Raw genomic sequence first — 14,088 nt, forward strand, 5'->3', positions numbered from 1 at the left:
CAGCGAGAACAAAAGGGTTGTTGATACTGAACGCAGCCAGCAACGCTTGGTTGAACCCTATAGAGCTGCACTTATTGATATCCATGCTAAGCTAGCTGAAGCGGAGAATGAGTTGAAGGGCACAACCGAAAGGCGACAAACTTTGGAAGCCCATCAAGCAAAATATCAAACATTGCTTCAAGCTGAGTCAGATGATTTGGAGAAGCTAAGCAACGTCGTAAGTAACATGAAAATGCCCTCTGATGATGATTTGCGCAAGCAAGCTACGGCTGAGGTTGAAGTGGCACACCAAGAATCCATAAGCTAACTTGTCGAGGAAATCCCCCAAACTGTTGAGCATTTGTAATGATATTTTATCAATACAGTTATGCTCTCATCGATCGACGTTCTCCTTCGTGCACTTTGGTCCTTTGTTAATAGAATACATAAGACTTGTCTTAACGAGTCTCTGCCTTCAGAATTTCAAAACAACTGCCAAAAACCAAGTCTTAGAATTTTAAGACGAGGTTCGAAGTATTTCAACCAGCACTTGATTGAGGTAATGACCCTTGGTTGTTTTGAAATTGAAGACGAGGTTCGACTGATTCCAACTAAATCTTGGTTGAAACAATGACCTTCGTTATTTTGCACCTTGAAAACGAGGTTCGACTGATTCCAACTACATCTAAGTTGAAACAGTGACCTTCATTATTTTGCACCTTGAAAACGAGGTTCGACTGATTCTAACTAAATCTTAGTTGAAACAATGACATTCGTTATTTTGCACCTTGGAAATGAGGTTCGACTGATTCCAACTACATCTAAGTTGAAACAGTGACCTTTGTTATTTTGCACCTTGGAAACGAGGCTCGACTGATTCCAACTAAATCTTAGTTGAAACAGTGACCTTCGAGGTTCAAACGAGTTCCAACTGAGTCTTGAAATTCGAACTCAATCGAGACAGTGACTCTCGTCACTTTTGACTTAGGAGCGAGAGTAAATCTTGTTAGCTGAGGTGGCAACCTTCTACAGTTCCCAAACTGTTGATCCACATGGATCCGTCGCTTCGTTTCATCGGCATTAATTTAATGCGTCGCTTCGAGCCACATCTTCGTCGGCGTTAAGTACAAACGTAATTAATTGCGTGGCTTCGTTCCCAGCACCCTTTGGCGGTTCGGTGCTTAGAGATTCGTGAAGATAATCACATCCACTTGGTTGGCTTCTTCGCCTATAAATAGACAATTGCCTTTTTAAAAAGATCCATCTTCCTTCTTTTCAAAATAACTCAGAGGGATCTCTGCATTTTAAAGTTCCTCTCTTTATCTCCTGCGAAGTTCCAAGCTTCTTTGTCTTCGATGATCGTCACTGGTGAGGTAGGCAAAACTAATGACGCTACTACTTCAGGTAACGTTCTTGATCTGATGATTATTCTTGCTGCTTGTAAGTTAGATGAAGTTCAGTCATTTAACAGACCTCAATTTCAATTTTATGCAATTCTGACCCATTGATCTTTGCAGTGGCTCGTTCGTTTGAGAATTTCTTAACCTTTCAGAAACGAAGTCAAACTGTACTTCGACAACTTGTTGGACTTTTGAATGTAACCCCAAAGAAATATCTTAATTTCAAACATGCTTACTATCTTGACATGCCATGCACCCTCAAGCATGCAGTCCTTCATCTGGACTTTAGTCTATGTGGCAGCTTCGCAAACTTAGTGAAGTGCTTCTTTTCGGAAGAGTCAGCAATAATGTTAGAGTTGCCTTCACGTTCTGCGGAGATAGGGAAAGTGTTGATCCTATGCTCAGAGCTTGTGGTGTTTCTATTAGCACTCAGCATACCCAAGTAGATAAGCGTGTGCTACAAGCACCAAAGTTAAAAATTGGGTATGGGGAAGACTTCATGTCTAGGAACGGAAGATGGAACTTCAACAACAAGAACATCGACGTTGTTGCGGACGAAGCTCGTAGTGTAACTTCGAAGGCCGTTGAAAGAACTTGTAACTAAACCTCGTAGTATAGTTTGAAGATCGTTAAAAGAACTTGTAACTAAACCTCGTAGTGAAGTTTGAAGGTCGTTAAAGGACTTGTAACTGAACCTCGTAGTGTAGTTCGAGTGTTGTCGAAAGAACTTGTAACTGAACCTCGTAGGGTAGTTCGAATCTTTTAAGTTCAATCTCTGTGCTTCAATTTTCTGTACTTTCAATCATTATATGAATAACATTTATAGTTTTATCCACATATTATTCTCTTCTTTTTTGTATAATTAAAGAATTTTAACTTAGGATTTTAGCAAACCCTCAGCTATCAACGGACTTAAGTTGTCTTTACCAACTGTTGTTTGAGTTGGACTAGCCATACTTTTTTCCTCAGTATGATGAGTTATCAAAGAGTTTCTCTTAGACTTAAGTGCTAAGATTTTTTTTATCCTTAGCCTCTTTTAGGCTTCAGATCAAATGTAGGATAACAAAGTTCAAATTATGACTAAGTGTTAAGAACGAAGCTTAACACATAGCAAGCTCGATGGGAAAATAAACATCATTTGTGAAAATGACGACGTTGGGATGATCAAGTCATTCAATGACTTAGAATAACAACGATAAAGAAAACAAAGGCACATCACTTGGTAGGCCAATGTTGGAAAACAAACGTCATTTGGGGAAATGAAGATGTTAGAAAGAATCATGTCGTTCAGTGACTTAAAAGTATAACAACGATGATGGAAACAAAAGTACATCACTTGGTAGGCTAACATTGGAAAATACACGTCATCGGGAGAATGATGACGTTAGGAAGAATCATGTCGTTCAGTGACTTAGGAGTATAACGACAATGATGATAACGAAGGCACATCACTTGGAAGGCTAACGTTAGAAAATGCACGTCATTTGGGAGAATGACGACGTTAGGAAGAATCATGTCGTTCAGTAACTTAGGAGTATAACGACAATGATGATAACGAAGGCACATCACTTGGTAGGCCAACGTTAGAAAACATACATCATTTGGGAGAATGACGACGTTAGGAAGAATCATGTCGTTCAGTGACTTAAGAGTATAATAACAATGATGATAACGAAGGCACATCACTTGGTAGGCCAACGTTAGAAAACGCATGTTATTTGGGAGAATGACAACGTTAGGAAGAATCATGTCGTTCAATGACTTAGGAGTATAACGACAATGATGATAACGAAGGCACATCACTTGGTAGGCCAACGTTAGAAAACGCACGTTATTTGGGAAAATGATGACATTACAAAAATCACATCGTAGGTTACTATTGGAAAGATATGTTTTGAACAAGAGTTAACTAATGACTATCAGAGATAATCATTAACATGATAGTTTTGTGGTCCCGCTATCCTATTGAAGAGGATTAGTAAGGGAAATTTGGAAGAGACGAAGTAAAGAAACCATTACCTTTATTTGTTTCTCCTCCTACTATGAGACACACTTGATCATGGGGCCTATAGGTAATATTTCTTCAGAAATTTACCATTGATAGGTATCATGAGTTTGTCATCATCTTGAGTGACAAGACGATATGCCACATTTGAATAGATAGTTTCTACCATAAATGGTCTCTCCCATTTTAGCTCGAACTTTCCTTTCTTTTTGGAGCTCAAAATTATTGGGCGTCGGACGGCAAGAACCAAGTCTCCCTCCTTGAATGTGCGGTATCTAACCTTTCTATTGAATGCTCTGGAAATCCGAGCTTGATAAAGCTCGATGTGTTGTTGAGCCAGTAGTCGCTTTTCATCTAGTGCTTCTAATTCTTCAAGACATCAGTGATAACTTTCTTCTGTTGTCATGCCAGTTGCAAGTGCTATCCGCAGAGACGGAATTTGGATTTCCAATAGTAATACGGCTTCACATCCATATACCAAGGAATACGGTGTCGCTCCTGTCAGCGTACGAACCGTTGTTCGATAAGCCCATAAGCTTTGACCCAGTTTCTCATTTCAGTCTCTTTTACTCGTCGAAACCTCCTTAGTGAGAATTTTGATAATGGTCTTATTGAAAGCTTCTGCTTGTCCGTTAGCAGCAGAGTTATAAGCTATTGAAGCCAAATTCTTAATTCTAAATTTATCACATAATCGAATGAAGGCTTGACTAACGAACTGGGGCCCATTGTCATGGACGATACACCTCAGAATGTCATATCTATATATGATGTGATGTTTTAAGAATTTAACAACATCATTTGTCTTAACTTCTCTCAACGGGATTGTTTCTGTCCATTTAGAGAAATAATTAGTTATCACTAAAATAAAGTGATGCCCCTTGGAAGAGGGTAGGGTTATTAGGCTAACGATGTCCATATCCCACGTTTCAAAAGGCTATGAAGTGGCTGACGGGTGAAGATGCTCGGGCGGTTGATGCATGTAATTAGCATGTATCTGGTATGCATGTTATCGTTTAGCATAAATAACAGCGTCTTGTACCATGTTAGGCTAGTAATAACCCAATCTGCGTAGTCGGTCCTACAATTTAGGGTCGAGCTGATGAGCTCCACAGATGCCATCATGAGCTTCCTTAAGAGCTTCTTTTGCTTCTCTATTTGACAAGCTACGAAGAATAGCCCATCATACGACCTTCGGTATAAAGTCTGGGATTGGGAATCGTAGTAGAACCTAGGTGCTCCTCTACGAATAGATTCTCTTTCCTTGATGTCTTTAGGTAATAAGTCATATAGAACATAATCAATGATCAGAAATCATTAATCTTTAGGTTCGTGTGTTGCGGGCTCATCTTCAATCACGTTGATCTGCAACGCATACTTCAACTTTGCTGATATCCACTGCTCATCCACTAGTAAGTCAAGATGAATCCACATCATTTCCCTTTTAGAGGTAGTGTAGGGGACCATTCCCTTCTCTTTCTTCTGATGAGGGTTAAGGTTTATAACACTCGTCTCTGCTTGGGGAATTGGTTTCACGCCATCTTGAATTTGCACCTCAGCAAAGTCTCCGAACTGTAGTGAAACCATATTTGCAGATACCTTCTTTTGCTTAGCTTGAAGAGTCATCACACCTGCATCTAACAAAGCCTGGATCTCTTTCAAGATGTAACATGCCTTGGTTGGGTGGTGCACCATCCTATGGTACATGCAATAGTTAGGATCGTCGGTCCTTATCACTTCTTTGGTCCGCCTTACCTCTGACAATTTGATCTTCTTCATTTTGATCAAAGACGTGAGGATGTAAACCACATGTTCATCTTTGAAACCATACTTCATTTTGTCGAAAGATTTTCTTTCTGTTTTGCAGAAGACTTCGGGGATGGTGTTGTCTCAACAGCTAGAGTATCCTTCCCTTTTGATTATTTCTGGGAATTATAGTTACATTTACCCCTCCCTTTTTAGGCTAGGATTCCTAAGGTTCTTCAGCCTCTATCCTCTTGAGCATGTTTTTCACCTGCTCTCCTTGTCAAACCAAATTTTTCCATGAACAGGCTTCAACAGTGCCCATCTTAGACAAGATATTGATAGAAAGATTATTACGACACATTTCCACAAGAGTAGCTTCAGAAACTTGATCATGCGAATGCAACGATCAATTTTTGAATCTCTTGACGAAGTCACTGATAGACTCCGTCTTCTTCTACTTCTCGGCCAATAGCGTGGCCATAGACACCTCGGTGTCATCGTCGAAGAATCGAGCTAGAAAAAGCTTCTCCAAATCTCTCCAACTTTGGATTGATCCGGGCTCAAGTCTGCGGAACCACTCAAAAGCCACCCCTTTTAGGGTGCTGATGAACAATCGAGTCATAATGAGATCATTACCCACTATATGTCCGGTCTGCGCTTGGAAGTAATAAATATGTTGAGTAGGAGAACCATTACCATCAAATTGTACTAGATTGAGTGGTTTGAACTTCGAAGGATACGGGATCGTATCCCATTCACTTGGATATGGCCTAGCTACCCCAGTTCTTTGAAGTTTCCTTGGAGCTTTAATGCGTCAAGTTGCTTCTGGAAATCGTCTAACTTCTGGTCCCGTACTTTCGTACGAGGATTGGATTCCGCTTCATATGATTCAGAATGGATCTTCACAACATTTTCCTCCTCATCGCCTTCATCATCGCCATCTGGGCTTCGACGACTATTTTCTTCATCGACAGGTGAAGGGCGCCTACGCCTTGATCCCAAGGCTTGGGGATAAACCTTCTTCTTCTTCTTTTCCTTCTCATGGAGGAGTTTCTCCACCCTGCTTCCAAGCGTCTGATAGATTCCTGTTGTTGGAGGATGGTTGATTGTTGCTCTTCCATCTTCCTTGCCATGTATTCCTTACTTCCGACCATGTGAGCACTTGCTTGTTCACTTTGATCTGTGTTGGAAGGCTGAGAAGTGCCAATGACTGAGTTTTCAGGCTCTTCTTCAGTCACGTCTGTGATACCCGCTAATCATCTGTAATCAAATGGAATCACTACACCCTTACGAGTACGAGTATGTTGAAACATCCCTTGTCCTTCCACAAGCATTTTACCTAATCCTGGAGAGTATTTGGAATCAGAAGATTCAGATGAATCAGCCAAGACTTTGCTCTTACCCTTGTTGACCATGTTGATCATCACTTCAATGTGACGATTATTGGATGCTTTCTTTTTTGGACGAAAGTGTCTTCTTCTTGATGACAAGATCGTCGATGGCTCAGTCAATCATTTGAAGACTGAAAATTTATGTACTGACTCCCCACATGGGCATTGGGAAAGTACTGTAGAAATAAGCGTCTCGCAGCAGCAATGAGATTGCATCTGACTCATATTGCTTTTGCGCGTGAGATAATCTTGAAGGTCGCCAACAGGACAACCCCCAGCTGACTCTGTCATCTTGGCTTTACCCAGGCGAGACCCTCTGAATGATAGAGGTTGATGACCTTGGGTATCTTGACATACTCCGTCATTCATGTGACAAGGTTTGTTGATATGACGAGCTTGGCGCATACGCCTTCTCGGTTGGTTCTTAACTTGAGATTCGTTTTCTTGACGAACCTCGGTATGAACCGCTTGTTGAATTTATTGAACCTCTTTTTGAGGACGAGGTTCATGTTCTGAGTCTACTCGGATATGAGGATGAGGTCTGTCATTTTGACATTCCTCAATCACTTGACCCTCGTCAGACTTGTAAACCTTGGGCTGGTCAGCTCTCGGTCGATAGTGAAAACCGTCTAGCGAGACCAAAGCTCGAGCCCTGCAACGAGCTTGGTTCCTGCACTGATATTGTCGAGCACGACTCGATAGTAGACCAATAGGAACCTTTGCCTCAGCCGAAGCTGGCGAGGTTCGTTATCAAAAGCCATAATTTGGCTAGTAGAAGCCGAAGTTCGGCTAGGTTGCTTGACAATCCATTTCTTAGTCTGACGGCTAGTTGTTGGAGCCTCCTCTTTGAGGGGCATGGACTCGAGTTGAATCATCAAAAGCCACATGGGTTGAAGTCTCGTACGAGACTCAACGACACTTACGTGCCTTCGTGGGACTAGATGCTCCAGAAGAGATATTCTCCTCGTATTTGGTCTGGTCAAACTCGATGACCAGAGTCTCAACCTCAGTTCCCACTGCAATCTTATCTGACTGCACCACCACCATCTTGTCGGAAAGAATGGCTATTCTCACTGTGGTCGCCATCGTTTGTAGGGTCAAAAATTTGACTAGGATTGATTCTTTTATTTTAAGAAAACTGGGTTTCATCACTTGGTATGAAACTCTAACAATCACTCACACTCTCTCTCAATTACAGATGAAGAAAAGATTAATTCAGCTCCTCCTTGTTTAGAGTGGGTTCTTGGTGGCGAAAGGATGCTTCCTCCGATGCTTGAGTCGAGATTGCCTCCCGTTGATGATCAGAACAAGATTGCCGGAGCTTCTGACGTTCGTTAGACTGCTAGAATCGATGTTCGAATTCCAGATCTATATGCAGGAGCTCTGATCTCTGATGATTATCTAAAGCTTTAGAAGTCCGAACCAATCAACTTTTTCTAACCCCTTTCACTATAGCCATCCATGGCTATTTATAGGGTTTAAGCACGTAACTAACGTGCTAAGATCACAGGTAGAGGGGCGTAACTGCCTCCTCCAAATCAGCGCACACCGTAACGTGCTCCTGAAGACTAGCCCACGTGGTTGACTAAGTCCTCAGAGCCGTTACAGCTAGATCTCACGTGGATGATGAACCTCGTCTTTAATTGAAATGGGGTTCGTTATGTAAGACGAGCCTCGATATGCAACGAGGTTCATCTTGCAAAGCAAACTTCGCAGTAAACAAGCTTCTTCTGACGAATTTTGTCTTCACTGACTTCGTCTGACGAACTTCGTCTTCACTAATGAACTTCGTCTTCGATAGCTGAGTCCAACTGTGTAGCGAGCCTCATCTTCACTAATGGAGTTGAGAGGCTGAGGATAAGCTTCGACCCTCGTTTCCACCAACGAACTCTGAACTTCGTATTCGATGACCAGCTTCGAACCTCGTATCCAACGACGAACTCTAAACCTCGTTTCTAATGGCTAGTTTGCTTTTGTTGTTGAGATTCACTGTGTGGCGAGTTCCGTTTGGGAAGTGGATCTTTGCTGAACAACGAGCCTCGTCTTGGATCGAGACGAGGTTCGTTTTCTTGATGACCCTCCTCATATTTTGAAGCTTGGCATTTTTGAATGCCTACATGGACCTCACTGGCTCGATGAGCTCGACTTCTCCTTCCTTCTCTCCTACTCCTTCTCCATGCTCCTCTCCATCAATCTCGCCGACCTCCTCTCCTTCTTCTCTAAGCTTTCTCAACACTTGCCTAAGATGAGGGGGACGCTCAGTGGTGGCGGAGGAAGAGGCAGGTGAGGAAGACATTGGGATCGGAGGGTAAGAGGAGTAAGAGGGGGAGAAAGGTAGAGTTAGGGGAGAGGAGGAGGAGAGGAGCATGAGAAAAAGAGAAAGGCAGAGAGAAGAAGAAGAAGTACAATAGGGGCAATTTTGGAAGTTTTTTGGTTACTTTTTGAGACAGTGTCAAAAAGGGCTGAATCACAAAAAAACTTGGTATTTGGGCTTATACATAAGAGAATTAATACGGGGCTGGGGCACACATGAAGTTTGTTTTTTTTGGGGCATTCACATGTTTTTTTCCAAAAAAACTATAGTAAAGTAAAATATTTTAAAACTTTCATCACGTGGAGATTCTCACTTGGAGTTTAATCAAGAAAAAATGCTCAATTTATAATTCTAAAACATTTTGTTGAATTATAAAAAATATAAATAAACTAATTAAAGTAAAGTGGAATATTTAGAAACTTTCAATCAATAGAGATTCATTAATAATTGAGAATAAATTTTAGGGTAATAAAAATTTTAATAGAAACAAACCTAATTAATTGAAATCAAGGGTAAAATAAAAATTTTAATAGAAACAAACCTAATTAATTGAAATCAAGGATAAAATTGGATATTAGTTAATTAAACTAACTAAATTCAGTTAAAAGTTATATATTTGAAATAAAATCAATATAAAATCCTACCCAAATAGTTCTCAAATAACTTAAATCTCTTTTACTTCATTCTCTTTATTTTTCCCATTAATTTCTCTTAACACCATATATAATTATATTATATTAAAATAACATGATATAAAATAAAGAAAAGTAAAATAAATACCACGAGTGTTCAAAATCAAGAGAAGAGCCCCCAATTACAAATATCTCTTGTTCGTGAAAATCCAAAAGAAAATCAATAGTTAGAAAAAGAGCAAAAAAGTATTAATAATTCATGAAAAGAGTGAAAAATAATAGCTTTTAGGTCTTATGTGAACTCGTCAAAGGATTATCCTAAAAGAACAATAATAAAAAACGTTAAAATTTTATGAAAAGAGTGAAAATTTATTTTGTGAAGAAAAAATACAATTTTGGAAGAACGGTTAAGGACTCATCAGAAGTGTAGAGGTAAATAAAACTGGGGCGGGGGCTTTTGTATTTTTTGGATTATATTCAAGAATATTTTTTTTGATATTTAAAAAAAATTATTAAATTTTAAATAATTAAAATTTTACAAAAATATTTCAATTTCAATAATATAGTTTAATTAACTAATTATTATTTATATAAATTCTAAAAGTGGTGGATAAATCAAATTATATTCTATATTAATTATTATTATTTTATTTTTGTTATATTTTATATAATTATATGTTATAAATTCTAAAAGTGGTGGATAAATCAAATCTTAAGAAATTCAAGAATATCCTATATTAATTATGATTAGGTTATATTTTATACAATTATATAGTTTATAAATTCTAAAAATAAATAGTAAATTGAATCTTACAAATTTTAGGAATATCATATATTAATTATTATTGTGTTATATTTTATATAAGTATATATTATTAAATCAAAAAATAATATGTAAATTAAATATTAAAAATTTTGGGAATATCCTATATTAATTATGCATATGTTATACTTTATGAAATTGTATATTTTTTGCATAAAATATAACAATAATGTGTAATTCAAATCTTAAAATATTTGTGAATATCTTCAATTAATTATGTGTGTGTGTGTTTTTTAAATCAATTATAAGTTTTTCCTCATTCTGCTCATCAAACTTTTATTAAAAATCAATCGCAAAATAAATATTCCAAATAATTGATGTAAAATTATAATAGATAAAATCAAAATATCAAATCTATTACCAATCCACCATCATATAGACTCTAAGAGCCTGTTTGGATTTGTAGAGGGTGAAGGGAAGTTAGGGAACTAGGTGAGAGAATGGAAGGGGAAGGGAAAGGAGTTTCCTTCCCCTTGGTTACACCCTAATGGGGGGTTATTCGTTGGTGTAATTTGTGGGATAATGGAGTAATTTTTGGAACATCAACTTTTGGTGTTATTCATTGGGATAATTGGAACTGGTGTAAAATTTGAGGTGTTATTAGTTTTTTGGTGTAATTGGGGGACAAAAACTCCATTACCCCTAAAATTACACCAGCTATATAAGCATGACTCAGCTCCCAAGCTCAAAATTACCCCATATCGCCTCCTGGGACAAAAGAACTTCCGTTCTCGAGCTCGATCGAGAACAAATTCGTCGTCGTCGTTCTCGAGGTCGTTCACCCGCTCCTCCGTCGTCGTTCTCGAGCTTGAGAGCCAGCTCTGCCGTCGCCGTTCTCGAGCGCCCGCTCCGCCGTCGCCGTTCTCGAGGTCCATCGCCGCCGTTCTCGAGCTCGTTCGCCGACTTCGCCGTCGTCGTTCTCGAGCACGATCGCCCGCCGCCATCTCCTCCGCCGCCGCCTCCGCACCACCGCCTCAACCTACCCAACCCAGGTACCCTACCTCAACCTATCTCAGTTCTACAAGTTGATCTGAAATCTCTGAAATATTGTTCTTTTTTTTTTTGAGAAAAATGGGCTCAATATTCATGTAAACTTGACTGATTTCAAGCCAGGTGCCAAACTGATCCTTTGTAAACTTGACTGTATATGCTAGTGTGAATTTCACAAAACTGATTTAGGCCAAAACTGATTTCAGGCCAGGTGCCAAACTGATCCTTTGTAAACTTGACTGTATATGCTAGTGTGAATTTCACAAAGACCAGGATTCATAGAAAATTATCATAAACTATTTATTAGAAAAAGTTTTTATTGTCTAACTTCCAGTAAAATGTGATACGCATGCCCTTAACCTTAAAACCGTTAATTAGGTAAAATTTTATTCATTGTAATACAATTCCTAGTGCCTTCAGAGAGGTTTATCCATTGATTTTAGAGTTTGCGGTAGTTTTCTCTAATAAAAATGGTTAACAATAGTTTCCTACAAAGTTCTAAACAGATTTAGAATAAATTTTATCAGAATGTCCTCATAGTATCAGATCAGGATCTTGTGAGCTATTCACTGGGAATGTAGGAGGCACTATGGAACTTTCAGTTATCGCCTTTATGGTTCAAAACACTTCATTCCTATATGAGATTTCTTGAAAAGATCTGTATTCTGACAGGTCGTGTTAGTTTTGTAAAATTTACTATATCCATGAATAATTTACATGTCGTCACAAGTGCTGATTTTATAGCTGCAGGAGACCAATATCAGGGAATACATGTTGAGTTTTTAGATATGACAATACAACTAAAGTTACCATGTGAAACATGGTTAGGAGTCCTGAAATGTCAATATTTTTAATTATAGATGTTTATTATAGATGTTTTTAGATATGTATATCATGATAAACGGAATTCATTCCTATATGAGATGTTCTTTATTGTGTATCCAATCCAGAAGAGACTAACATTGTTTACAAGGAAACACCAATTAAAAACAAGTGAAAGAAAAGCTTGAACACGATAACTTCTTCATCTCCAAAATATTTGAACTCTAGAAGCTTAATAACAACAAACATTGCCATTTATATGATTACTTTTTGCGGTTGACTGTGCCTGTTGAGGGCCTGGAGCATATGAATTTTTGAGGATGCTACTAGTTATGTTGATTGGTGGTGAAGTTCCCTTCTGTTGATTTTACATGATACCTGTCATATTGTTTGGCATCAAACTATCAAGACTGCCAAAGAAATCAAAGTACTATGCCAACTTAAAACTCATTAAATCATGCATCAATCCCCAGTAATTGTAAGATAGATATGTATTCCCATGCCAAGTTTGTGTATAACTCGTGTCAGATTCTTTTATTAATGACTATTATCTTGGTATGTTTTTGTTATTATACAGGTGAGGTTGTTCTATCTAATTTGCTTTGGATAGTTGTTTGCATTAGTAATGAAGTGTTAGAGGGGGTCACGTGGCTTGATTACTGGTTGTGTGATGGAATTCTTATGCATGCTTTGGATAGTGATGGAATTACTTGTAGTGATGGAATTCTTACTTTTTTGGTGAATATATTGTATTAAAAATATTACTATTATTTGATCTCGTTTCCTAATACAGGATGGAAGATAATCAGAATGTCTCTATTTTTCTATTTGATGAGGATACTGCTGATAATCTCCTCATTCGCATTAGCAACATGGCTGCACAAATAGGAGGTCTAGTCACGACTATGCTGATTAAAGTGACGGGGAAGGCCGAAATGGTATCAATCACATAGTATTATATAAAGAGTTGTGAAGGATTTAGTATTATATAAAGAGTTGTGAAGGATTTTCAGTTCGTTTGCACACAATGAGGACATAAGAATCATGATTTCGTCCTTTGCAATGCAATCCTTTCCCGAGTTTCTGAAGTGTTGATGCTTGAAAAGTAGGGAAATGGAAACATGTTAAGATACTGTTCATGGTGATTGTTAGCAGCAGAGGCAGCTTGATCAGGAGAAGTTGTGGTGGAGCTCGGGTTCGGGCGGTTTGGGGTTGAAGGAGGTGGTTCTGGGGGTACTTGGTGGCATGTGGTCGGAGGGGGAGGTGGTGTTAGGGGTGTTTGGCGCGGTGAGGGAAGGTGAGCGGAGGAGGGTGGTGGCGCAACGGCGGCGGCCACAATTCGATGTTGAAACCATTTATCTTGTATTGTTGTGATAATTTGATGTTGAAACTATGTACTTGTGAATTTTCTTGTATTGTTGTGATAATTTGACGTTGAAACTATGTACTTGTGATAATTTGATGTTGAAACTATGCTCTGGTGATTTGTATGACAGTTGGAAAATTTTGTGTGTTATTAAAGATTTGGGTTGTATGTTTGAACAATTATTGCAATTAAAAAATTTATTAATATAGCATAAATATTAAAATAAACATCAAAATATTCAAAGATTGATTAATATTAATATTATTATATTATTTTTATTATTTTATATTAAAATAATCTTAAAAATAATATTATTGTATATTATAACTATTATTTATTTAATCATTTGATGTTATGTCAAGTTAAACTTGAATTTAATTGAGCTATAAATATAATATTATAAAAAGATGTTATACTAAATTGTCCCACTTAAATTGTCCCATTACCCCATTTTACCCTAATTTATTCCACTCAATTATCCCATTGGGTAAAATTACCTCATTGGAACAATTTACCCTAAATTACACCAAATTACACCAATGAATAACCCCCCCGACCCCCCCTAGGTGGTGAACCAAGGGGAACTAGGGTGAATAACTTCACCTCCTAAATGTTCCCAAACA

Source organism: Asparagus officinalis, chromosome 5 (assembly GCF_001876935.1).
Source record: "Asparagus officinalis chromosome 5, Aspof.V1, whole genome shotgun sequence".
In the NCBI taxonomy this organism is placed as follows: domain Eukaryota; kingdom Viridiplantae; phylum Streptophyta; class Magnoliopsida; order Asparagales; family Asparagaceae; genus Asparagus; species Asparagus officinalis.